Consider the following 12,294-nt stretch of genomic DNA (forward strand, 5'->3'; position numbering starts at 1 on the left):
AGGTGTGAGCCACCGTACCCAGGCTGTATGGCTCTTTAATTATTAATACTGGTTCCTTTGTATTAATAATGTTCTGTAGCGTAATAAACAGTTCCCCATTAGGAGCAGAAATGAAGAATTGTACTGGATTTGCTTGCTCCTAAAGAGCTGCTAACCATATTTTCCCTATGATGAGCCTGATGCCATTAGTTACTGCTTCTGCCACTACGGTTACCTTAAAAATTGGATCCATCCCTGAGAGTAAGTGAAAGACAGCATTGCCTTTGCTAGGAGGAATGATGCGTGTGGTCCTGAAGAAAGTTTTCCGTAATCTACACTCTACATATCTCTGAAGAAAACACTGTGGTTTTTGAGAACCAGGACTGAAACAATGGAACCTGGAAATGGCCGCAGTTCCATTTCAGTTGACAGCTTAAAACCCATTCATAAAAGGCTTCACATTACATTTATTATGGTTATAAATGTTTTCCTGGAATGCCACATTGAAGAATAGTAGGTATTAATTTTTCTCATTTCATTCACGTCTTGAACAGAAAGGCATTAAGTCTCAGTTTGGACACATACTCGCCCTGGATCCTTGAACAAATTATGAAACTTCTCTGATTCTTCAGTTCCTCATCTGGAATTTTTTCCTGTTCTCTTGATGCCACTCTGTTTACCTCCAGGTATAATGAATGAAAGCTGAGAGAGGGCCTCCAGTGTGCATGGGTGGCAATTCCTTGTGTATTCTCCAGCACAAAGTTTGTATCCTATTAGTATCTCTCAGCTTGATGAGCCACTTATGTGTCCTTATGATGATGAGAGAATTCCCTGCAAGTTTGAGGGTAGATGAGTTCTTTGAATTCTGAGGATGAGAATAATAAATAGCCGATGTACTGTAACTATCAAGATCCTAATAATTATGCACACACCGCTTTACATTATCAGCTGTTGTCACATCTTCTCAGAAAAATAATTGATCTCCTTTCCCGAACAAGTAAAAGTAAATTTGTTTTTTTTTTTCTTTTTTTTAAAGACGGGGTTTCACAATGTTGGTCAGGCTGGTCTTGAACTCCTGACCTCAGGTGATCCACCCGCCTTGGCCTCCAAAGTGCTTGGATTACAGGCATGAGCCACTGCACCCGGCTGTAAAAGTCAATGTGATGTCTCTAAGCAGTTGCATGCAAAACTCTCTAAGTGTAAATGTTTTGGAAAAAAAAAAAATTTCAGCTGCAAAGTCAGTAGGCACTTATTGTGAAAATCAAGCATTTGGAAATGTTTTTGCAAACATGCACATGAAGTTGCTTTAAGTTCAGCTCTGTAAACCCCCTAAAATGAGACAAAGCTGTAAGCTAAAAAGGTTAAGCGTAACTAATGAGTTAAGTGTATGCCTAAAGTAAAGCTATTTGTAATACTTTGACAGAATGATTAGTTATGAGACTCTGAAGCAGAAATGAGGAGAAAAGCTCCACAGACATGTGTGAAGGTGAGATACCTCTCTCCTCTCTTGAAAGGGGAGCATCAATTGCCACAGTAGTTCAGGCTTCTAGTCCTTCCCATAGTTGAATAAGAACTCTGAGCAAGTTGCCCCAAGATGCAATTGTTTTGTAGACTGCCCCATACAACTCCAGGAAGAGCTCCCCCCATCTCTGAGTCTCTGTAGGCAATGCTCAGCAATTAGAAGCTTCCCTCCTGTGTTGACCAAGGTAGCTAGGAGCCACTAAAAGAGTTCCTCTTTTCCATCCACTACTTTGCCACATTGCTTGTTGACTGGATGCCAAAACTTCTTCTAAGGAGAAAAGTTAAGGACCTTTAATTAGGGTTTTGAAATGCAAACCCTAAACAACCTCGTAAATTTGATAGCAATCACCAAATTGCCATCTAAAAAGGAACATTACAATTCCATAAACAGTTTTCTGACACCTTTTGACAAGAAATTGGATCTCATCTTTTTAGTTTCGACCAAGCTAATTTTTGATTATTTTTTACTTAAAAAAAATAGTGTTACTATAAAAGGACACAAATTTTTGCACATGCTTGTAAACTACTTGTTTTTCCTGAGTCAGAGTCTCACTCTGTCACCCAGACTGGAGTACAGTGGTACAATCTCCACTCACTGCCACCTCTGCCTCCCAACTTCGAGCAATTCTCCTGCCTCAGCCTCCTGAGTAGCTGGGATTACAGGCATCTGCCACCAGGCCTGACTAATTTCTGTATTTTTAGTAGAAACGGGATTTCGCCATGTTGATCAGGCTGGTCTCAAACTCCTGACCTCAGGGGATCCACCCGCCTCAGCCTCCCAAAATGCTGGGATTACAGGTGTGAGCCACCCCGCCTGACCCTTCTATTTCTTTCATGAATTGTTTGTTTATGGCTTGTGTTCTATTTCAGAATAGGTTTTGTTTGTGTACTGATCCATAGGAATTTTTTTCACAGATTCTGTATTTTCTCCCTTTTAAAAAGTAATATGTTGCACTTATTTCCTGTCAGTTGCCCTATTTATGGTTTCCACCATACAGATGTTGTACGTGTTCAGGAGTTTGGGATGAGCTTATTCCCAGTCTCACCATCCCATCTCCCCTCACCCCCAGCCTTCGGTAAAAGAGAATGAGCAACTAAAACCTCTGACATTTTGACAGAACTGGTAGACTATGAGGATACCATCATTTATGAAGTTGCAAATAAGCTTCCTGGTAGACTTGATTCCTTTTTTTTGTACAATCACAATAGTGGGAAAATCATCACAGTGGATATCTGCATATGCAAAAATGTAGCTGAGACTCTAGCCTGAAGCAGAGATTTTGGAGAAGTACGACTCTGCTTAAAGCAACTAAACTGCTTTTTGCTAATGTGATACATTTTCTACACTGTGGACAGTCATAGCTCTAAATTAGGATTTAGACTGCTTAGGCACTTATTCTTTCTGAGATGTACATATTCTTTAAATAACTGCTTATAGGAGATAAAACGCCAAGACAGCCAGAAGACTGCACTGGCAGGATTTTCTCCTCGAGTTGGAGGAAGGATTGTATGTATAAAGGATTAGCTTGGTGAAGCTCAGTCATGAAAGAGATAGTGTTTAAAACTGAACTCAATGTTCTCTGACCAATGGGTCAAATAAAAAAAAAAAATTGAACTTGACCTTGAAAATTGTTTTTAAAAAGAAACCTTTTGAACATGCACTGTAAAAAAGTTAACATTTTTTATAATTTAAAAATAATTTTATAAGAATATTTTCATTAAAAAATAAAAATTTTGTATTTAAAATATCATATATCATGTACTGTAAAAAATTTTAAAAGTTCAATTTTTTATAAAGGTTATTTTATGTGTTTTGAGACAGAGCCTTGCTCTGTTGCCAGGTGCCAGGCTGGAGTGCAGTGGCACAATCTCGGCTCACTGCAACCTCCACCTCCTAGGTTCAAGCAATTGTCCTGCCTCAGCCTCCTGAGTAGCTGGGACTACAGACGCACGTCACCACACCCAGCTAATTTTTGTATTTTTAGTAGAGATGGGGTTTCACCATGTTGGCCAGGATGGTCTCAATCTCTCGACCTCATGATTCACCCGCCTCAGCCTCCCAAAGGGCTGGGATTACAGGCATGAGCCACCTCACCCTGCTTTTAAAGATTATTTTATAAGAGGATTTTTATATTATAAAATGTAATTTTTATATTTTAAAAATTATTTTATAAGAGGATATTGTGGACTGCTGTCACTTTATAGGTAGCTCCAGTCCTGGGGTTCACCTACTATGATCTGATTTGATTGTCGTGCTGAGAGCACACCCTTATGAGTAGGTCTCTCCTACAAGGCGTAGACATTCTTGCCATCAATCATGTCAGAAAAGGCTGTACTTGGGAAAGAACATGAGAATTTAGAAGGCAGGTCTACAGTGGGGATGAGAAGGAAATACTTTCTTTGGTCTGTTCTAGAGTGCACATTTACAAGTGCTGAATGGCCTCCTGTGGTAATGTGGGGAACCTGGCCTCTACCTGTCAGCGGTACACATAGGCCACAGCCTATGAAACAACAGCATTTATTTCGAAGAGATTGCACCACCATAACCAAAAAACAAACCTAGCAAAACGGGGCCAGCCCTATATGTACACTGCCTGAAAATTATGATTTTAGAGGCTTTTGAAAGACCTTGCATGTCCCAAGAGTTCTCTCCACCTTTGTGGCTTTCCCCTCCCAGCTTATTAGAATAAATCTTCTATCAAAAGACTGAATTAAATATACATATATTGGGAGAGCATTTTTTTTTTTCAAAACAATGACCAGAAGCACTAACCCGGAGAGGACTAAAAACTTTTAATTCCATCACCCTACTTAAGTCTTTGTCGGTTTCCACAGGAATATAAAACATTTACATAATAGCAATCATGTGCCCATACAGTAATATATCCTGAATTTTTAAAAATGAATGTTACACAGATCAAAACCACCGCCCACCACAGAGAGTTACATAGTGGTGATATCTTGGAAAGAACAATGAATTTGTCCCTAGGTGCTTTCCTTTGAGTCACAGCTCCAATGCAGGCAGTATATCACTTAACCACGTAACTCTGTTCCTTCCTTTCTACCATGACTGGCTTGCAGGTTGAGTGAGAGAACCAATACAACGCATGGTGCATGGCTGACTCATGGTGGGCAATGACTGGTAGTTAATATTTTTAGTGTTATTTTTAAAGTCAACATTTGACTTCCTGAACTGATGCGTTTTGTGGCAAGCACTGTGCCGAGCTTCTTTACAACAGAGACTGTTTTTATCCTAATTACACTTCAAGAGAAGTTGTAGTATCTCACTTTACACCTGACAAAAAAGAAGCCCACTGTGATGAAGCCACTTGCCCAAAGTCACACAGCAGGTCAGTGGAAGAGACAGCTTTTGAACTAGGTTGGGGTGAACAGTAGTTACTGGCCACTACCAAATATGAAACACAAACGTCACCTCAGAACAGCAGAGAGCCTCTCTTCTTAGCACATTACTTTGCAGATTCAAAAAGTCCAGAAGGCCAGAGTCAATGAGGAGAAATACAGTTTTAGTTTTTAAGATCATGAACAAGATGTACATGAAGAACCCAGAAGAAATTAAAAGAGCAGAGTACACTTCAACACCAATTAGTTCAAATTGACAACTTCCCTCAAACTCTTTCACTATCCTGATGTCTCAAGAGCCACGTTTAAAATTACGAAATCTGTGTAGGTTATGTGAAAGGCAATCTGTAGAAAGGGCAAAGAATATGAATTATCTGAGCCCTTCAGCTTTTTTTTTGCTTAGTAAGATTGGGAAAATAACAAATGGTACCTCCCCGGGCTGTTGTTATAATTAAGACAAATACCAGAGCAGTTTGGCAGGTGGAGGCAGGCGGATCACTTGAGGTCAGGAGTTTGGATCCAGCCTGGCCAACATAGTGAAACCCTATCTCTACTAAAAATACAAAAATTAGCTGGGTGTGGTGGGGTGCGCCTGTAATCTCAGCTACTTGGGAGGCTGAGGCAGGAGAATCGCTTGAGCCGGGAAGGCAGAGGTTGCAGCCTGGAGTGCAAGATCCTGTCTCAAAAAAAAAAAAAAATCTGTATCTATAGATATAGATATGGAGAGAGAGAGAGAGACAGAGAGACAGAGAGAGAGAGAGAGAGAGAGAGAGAGAGAGAGAGAGAGAGAGACAGAGACACCCCGTGAGAAATACCAGAAAGCCCATCACAGATGAAGGACTTTGTTCCACTTCATGACATATTGCCAACTTTGAATTGCATCAAAATCCGTGGGTCTTCTCTCTGGGGTCATTTGATCCCACGTGATTACACTGCTTAGTGCCCAAAGGTTGCAGCTATGACTTGAATGTTTCTAGACAAGGAATTATTTGACAGACACGTTTTAAAAAGTATTCAGAGCCATCCAAGTAAGAGGACATTAATAACGTAGGCTTTTTTCTAGGGAGCCAAAAGGCAAAACACGTTCCACCTTCGTTCTCCCTAAAGTTATTGTCAGCTTCAAAAGATAAAAAGTACTCACACATTTGCTCTTGGAGGGCAGAGCCCCGGAATTCAGGAGCTCTCTGCACACTCCTCCCTTTCGGATGGGACCAAACCTTCGGCTGAGCTTTGTGTCACAGTCCGCGGCGCGACGAGCCTCCGTGTTTGCCTCTGCGCCCGCCAGCACGGCCGGGAAGGGGAGTGTCCCGCCGCCCCTCACTCCAGCTCCTGCAGCTTTCCAAACACACCAGGGCGGGATGGGAGTGTCTTCTTGGCTGTGGAAATCGATCCTCCTACCTTGTCCTGAAGCCACCCGCCGCCTTTCCCCGTCCCTCCCTCCGCGGTGATTTTCCGGCCCCGGCGCCCGGCAAGGGCGCGCGGTGGAGTCCGCCCCGCCCGAAAGGTAGGGACTGACTGGGCTGCGCTCCCGCGTCGCCGCCCTGGGAACAGCGAGGCCCGCAGCCTCCAGCCGCTTCGCACCTTGCTCGGCGAATCAGCGGCGGCCGCGATCACCGCGCAAGTGGAGTAGCTTCCCGCGGCTCCAGAGCGCTCGGCGCAGTCGCCCAGGACCGGGACTCCGGAGCCGCGGGCAGCGCGCGGGCCGGCGGGAGCCTGAGACTCCGCGCAGCACTGCGCCCTCCTCTGCTCCCCCGCCGGATCCGGGAGGAAGGAATCGTGCCCGCGCCACCTTCCTCTGGTTTCCGCCGGCCGCGGCTCCGGCGGCCCGATGCGGCAGGCGCCGCGGGAGAGGAGCAGCGGGCTGGATCGAGAGCGGCCCCCCACCCGATCACGGAGCCCCGCACGCCTTTGAGGTCGTAGCTGCTGGGCCTCGGAAGGGCACTCTCGCCGGCCGGCTTCGCTGTGGGTTCGCAGTGCCCGGGTGAGGGAGATTGGGGTGCGGGGAGCCCGCGTCCTGGGCCGGGACCGGGCGGCCTGGGGTGTGTGCCGCCCCGACCCTCCGGCGTTTCTGCCTCTGAGGTCAGGGTTGGGGGTGGGGACGCGGAGGGGTGCTTGCTCCTCCACACGCCCTGCCAGCCCCAGGGAGCGTGGCGTGTGGGGAGTAAGGGGGCCACGGGCGCTGGGACCCGCGAGCCAGCCGGGGTGCGCCGCAGCGCGGCCGGGAGGGCGCCCGGGGATCCTGGAGCCATGGAGGGCAGGAGGGGCGCGCAGCCTCGCGGGTAAGCCCGAGAGCCGCGGGGGCAGAGAAAATTTGCCCTGGGACCCTCTTTCATCGAATCGCCGGCTGCGAACCCGGGAGGAGTGTCCAGCGCCTCCTTCACTATTGTTTTCTTGGGAAAGGGTCTGTACGCGAGGAGGGCTGGGGTCTGGAAGGTTCTGGTCTCTTACCGTAGAAAGTTTTCCGAGAAACGCTTCTTCCCTCTGCAATAGAACTAGACCTAACAAAACAAGCACCGAGACAGTTTAGGAGAAAGGAAGACTGTGAGTAAATCGCGGTGTTTGGGCTGCTGTTAATTTTCAAGATAAGGGAGAAACAACTTGTCACGTTGCGGCCGCCGGCTCCGGAGCTCCCGGCAATCTCAAGCTTCTTTCTTAGGTGCTGTTATTTTGGCTTAAAAGAAAATATATAAAAAGCGACGTCCAGAAACCAAAAACAAACCCAAAACACCTTTTTTTTTTTTTTTTTTTTTTAAAGGATTTTCGGTAGAGGGGGTTGGCAGGGCGGTGGGGAGGAGCGGGCGGGGTAGGAGAGGCTGCTGTTGAAAGGTAATATTTAAAAACTGTGTGTGGCGGGGGGGCGGGATAGGGGTGGAAATAAAGTAGTGACTGCTAGTGTATCGGAAACCACAGCGATTCTAAACTCCAAGACCCATTTCCCTTACGAGGACCAGCTGGGTGCTATGAGGAGGTGGCTCGTTAAGGAGACTGCAGAGCTGCTGGAAGCTCTTCGGGCTCTGTGCTCTCGTGTCCACGCCGACCTTTGAGCCTAGTTAACTCCTTGGGTCTCCAGTGGCCGCCTCTATTACGCTGGCCCGAATGTTTGACTTTGCGGTCTTCAGTTTTCTCACCTAGCTGCAGACCATGAAACTTGTCTTTTTATTTACAGGGAGATGTTAAATATTTGGAAGATCTGCTCAGGCTGCCAGGTTATTTTCCGTCTGAAGGCATGCTGATTTGACATTCACAAGTTGGTTTGTTGCTTTCTTTTTATTTTGCTAAGAACTGCTCTTCATACCAAGATCCGCGAAAAAAAAAAATGCCCTTAGATTGTTATTTATTGTCTCTGAGTAAGGCCAAATTCATCAGAGGCTCTTTAGATAATGGCAGTTTTGCTTATAAGAAGATAATTTTTCTAAAACTGTTGCCTTGGTCTGGTTACCTAAGCTGTTCTCATGGTCGAGATCCTCATTCCTTGTCATGTCGCTTTCCTTGAATTGTATTTTTACTGTGGTTGCTCAGTGTATCAGTCCCACATTGAGCTGTATGTTGTTTAAATGGTGCGGTACAATGGGACTGCAATTCTGACTACATTTCAGTAGATTTGTTGCAGATAGTTTGTTCTTATGCCCTAAATCAATGAAAAAAAAAAAAAAACCAATAAACCGTTGAGGCTCAGAGAATAATAGTGTTGACAGAAGAATACCATTAAGAGACATACCATTTAAAAACATCAGCCTGTCTCCTGTTAAATTGTAAATCACGAGTTTTCTCATTCAGTGACAGAGGACTGGATTTCACAGCCATTTAATTCTGTTGGAGACATTTCTGTGTTCCACATCATGTGGAAGCTTATGGGAGAAGTGAGTAATGCCAGGTTTCCCACATTTCCCTGATAAGCATCATCTGCTAACTATGCAGACTGCCAGATGGCTTCCATGGAAATTGTGCTTCCATCCAGGATTGGGGACCAGGGATGTATTTAGCATGCATTTTAGGTGATGCTTATTGAGAAGGTGAGGGAAGCATGGAACTCCTTTTTGGCACCCACTCTGATTCGTGGTGTGTTTTTTGTATGCCATTTTATTTAATCTTCCTGACAAAACTCCTGCAACAAAGGAATTTTTAGCCCCATTTTATAGCTTAAAAAACCAAGATTGCCTTAGGTTGAGTTGCAGTGGCTCAAATAAAGGTCTGGCTCTACCTCTGTCCACACCATCCCAGGAATCCTCTTTAGTATACGTTCTGCACAAATTCTTCAATTCCCTATGTATATCTTTCTCTTTTGCCTGGCATATTCTCAATTTATACATACCTTGGTCTGAATATACCTTTCTAGTTATCCCCAGGCTCGGCTTCTTGATTAGGTGGTCTGCATACCTTGCCTTCATTTTGACAGCTTCAGACTTTCACCAGCTAGGTACCTTCTGTCTTCTGCACATCTCTGATGTGCCACTTAGGTGTGTGGAGTCTGGTGGAATCTAGGAGTTTATTATGTCGCCAAGATGGGAGGAAGCAGATTTTGTGAAGTCTTCATGGAGTTTGAATTGTATTCTAATTAGAATGGGATGCCAGGAGATTTTTGATGACAGCTCAATGCAGTCTTCACCTAGTGGTGATGGGCTTTCCTGTCTCTTCTCTTTCTTTTTTTTTGAGACAGAGTCTTGCTCTGTTGCCAGGCGCCACGCTGGAGTACAGTGGCGCGATCTCGGCTCACTGCAACCTCCGCCTCCCGGGTTCAAGCAATTCTCCTGCCTCAGCCTCCTGGGTAGCTGGGACTACAGGTGCATGCCACCATGCCCAGCTAATATTTTTCTATTTTTAGTAGAAAAGGGGTTTCACCATGTTGGCCAGGATAGTCTTGATCTCTTGACCTCATGATCCGCCCGCCTCAGCCTCCCAAAGTGCTGGGATTACAGGCTTGAGCCACTGCGCCCGGCCCTCTTTCTTTCTTTTTGAGATGGATTATTGCTCTGTCGCTCAGGCTGGAGTGCACTGGCGTGATGTCTGCTCACCGCAACCTTCACCTCCTGGGTTCAAGTGATTCTCCTGTCTCAGCCTCCCAAGTAGCTGGGATTACAGGCATGTGCCACCACATCTGGCTATTTTTGTATTTTTTAAATAGAGACAAAATTTTGCCATGTTGGCCAGGTTGGTCCTGAACTCCTGAACTCGGGTGATCTGCCCACCTCGGCCTCCCAAAGTGTTAGGATTACAGGCATGAGCCTCTCTACACCTGGCTCTTTCCTGTCTCGTCTGTCTCTCTTTCACACACACAAAACACACAAATTTCTATTCTTAGTTGCCTTTTCTCTCTTCCTATTAATTGGCCATAATTGATTTCCCCTCTCTTTTCCCTAGGGAAGAGCACAGGAATATCACAAAAACAGGCAGGGCTCAGAGAAACCTGTACAGTATTCCTTTTATCCTCTTGTCCTTTGATTTCAGAATGTCTCATCATCACCACTCTATTAGTATCTAGGGAGGCTTGGCACGATTTTTAGAGAAAAAATTATTTTTGAGATTCTTTGGCCCATTGTTAACTTACATACTTAGCTAACATACAAAGAAACTAATTTTTGGCTTTTCTGATTAATATAGTGGCATAAAACCTCAAGAGACCTAGCTCACATTCAGTGCCACCCAAAGGCTCAAAGTAAAAGCATGAAGAAAAATCTGCCAAGCAAAAGGAAAACAGAAAAAAGCAGGGGTTGCTATTCTGATTTTAGACAAAACATTTTATTTATTTATTTTTTGACAAAACAGATTTTAAACCAACAAAACCCAAAACCAGACATGGTGATAAGGTTTGGATTTGCGTCCCCACCCAGGTCCAGGTTCCGTTTGTAATCCTCAGTGTTGGAGATGGGGCCTGATGGGAGGGGACTGGATCATGGACACAGTTTCTAATGGTTTAACACCATCCTCCTGCATGCTGTTCTTGTGATACTCAGTGAGTTCTCGCAATATCTGGTTGTTTAGCAACCCCGCCCCCAGCTGCATTTCCTCCTACTCCAGTTATATAGGATGTGCCTGCTTCCCCTTCACCTTCTGCCTTGATTGTAAGTTTCCTGCGGCTTCTCAGCCATGCTTCCTGTACAGCCTGAAGAACTGTGAGCCAATTGAACCTCTCTTCTTTATTTATTACCCAGTTTCAGGTATCTCTCTCTCTCTTTTCTTTTCTTTTCCTTGTTTTTTTTGAGATAGGGTCTCTCTCTGTTGAACAAGCTGGAGTGCACTGGCATAATCATTGCTCGTAGCAGCCTCAACCTCATGGACACAAGCAATCTTACCACCTCAGCCCCCTAGGTAGCTGGGGCTACAGGTACATGCTGCCACACCTGGCTAATTTTTAAAAAATTATTTGTAGGGACAGGGTCTCACTGAGTTGCCCAAGCTAGTCTTGAACTTCTGGGCTCAAGTGAGCCCCTGCCTCAGCCTCCCAAAGTGTTGGGATCACAGGCGTGAGTCACTGTGCCCAAACTCAGATTTTTTTTTTTGAGACAGAGTTTTTCGCTCTTGTTACCCAGGCTGGAGTGCAATGGCGCGATCTCGGCTCACCGCAACCTCCGCCTCCTGGGTTCAGGCAATTCTCCTGCCTCAGCCTCCTGAGTAGCTGGGATTACAGGCACGCACCACCATGCCCAGCTAATTTTTTGTATTTTTAGTAGAGATGGGCTTTCACCATGTTGCCCAGGATGGTCTCGATCTCTTGATCTCATGATCCACCCGCCTTGGCCTCCCAAAGTGCTGGGATTACAGGCTTGAGCCACCGCGCCCGGCCTAACTCAGATATTTCTTTATAGCAGTGTGAGTGAACTAACACATATGGGCATTATATAATGGTAAAGAGTTGAATAGGAAAACCTAACTGTCCAAAATATATATGCAGCCAACACAGGAGCACCCAGATTCGTAATAAAAGGTAATACCTAAGAAGACATTTAGATTTCCACACAATAATAGTGGGAGACTTTAACAACCCATTGGCAGTATTAGACAGATAATAATGGCTGAAAATTAACAGATATTCAGGACCTGAACTGAACACTTGACAGAATATACCTAATAGACATATACAGAGCTCTCCACCACAAAACAATAGAATATACATTCTTCTCATCTGCACATGGTACATACTCTAAAATCAGCCACACAAATGGATATATTAAAACCAAAATCATATCAACCACACTCTCAGACCACAATACAATAAAAATAGAAATTAATACTAAGAAAATCACTCAAAACCATACAGTTATGTGAAAATGAAAGAACCTGCTCCTGAATGACCTTTTGGAAAACAGCGGAATTAAGACAGAAACCAAGAAGTTCTTTGAAATTAATGAGAACAAAGATACAGTATACCAGAATCTCTGGGACACAGCTAACACATTGCTAAGAGGGAAGCTTATAGTGCTAAATGCCTACATCAAA

The 12,294-nt window shown here is 44.7% G+C and overlaps 1 protein-coding gene across 45 annotated transcripts in view; it reads left to right on the plus strand.

The window, feature by feature from the left end:
• Window positions 1-6,099: 6,099 nt before the first annotated feature.
• The window catches only part of ST3GAL6 (ST3 beta-galactoside alpha-2,3-sialyltransferase 6), a 63,026-nt gene continuing 56,831 nt past the window's right edge, over window positions 6,100-12,294 (plus strand). For 13 of the 45 annotated variants that reach the window (XM_054246080.2, XM_035274194.3, XM_078352201.1 and 10 more), the window contains exon 1: window positions 6,517-6,841. The gene's annotated coding sequence lies outside the window, so the exon portion shown is untranslated. Of the gene's footprint in view, window positions 6,365-6,516; window positions 6,842-7,265; window positions 7,517-8,026; window positions 8,112-12,294 lie in introns of those variants that run through there. The other 32 variants (XM_054246082.2, XM_078352165.1, XM_078352189.1 and 29 more) reach the window with 7 other exon arrangements.

This window comes from Callithrix jacchus, chromosome 15, assembly GCF_049354715.1.
Source record: "Callithrix jacchus isolate 240 chromosome 15, calJac240_pri, whole genome shotgun sequence".
NCBI lineage: Eukaryota > Metazoa > Chordata > Mammalia > Primates > Cebidae > Callithrix > Callithrix jacchus.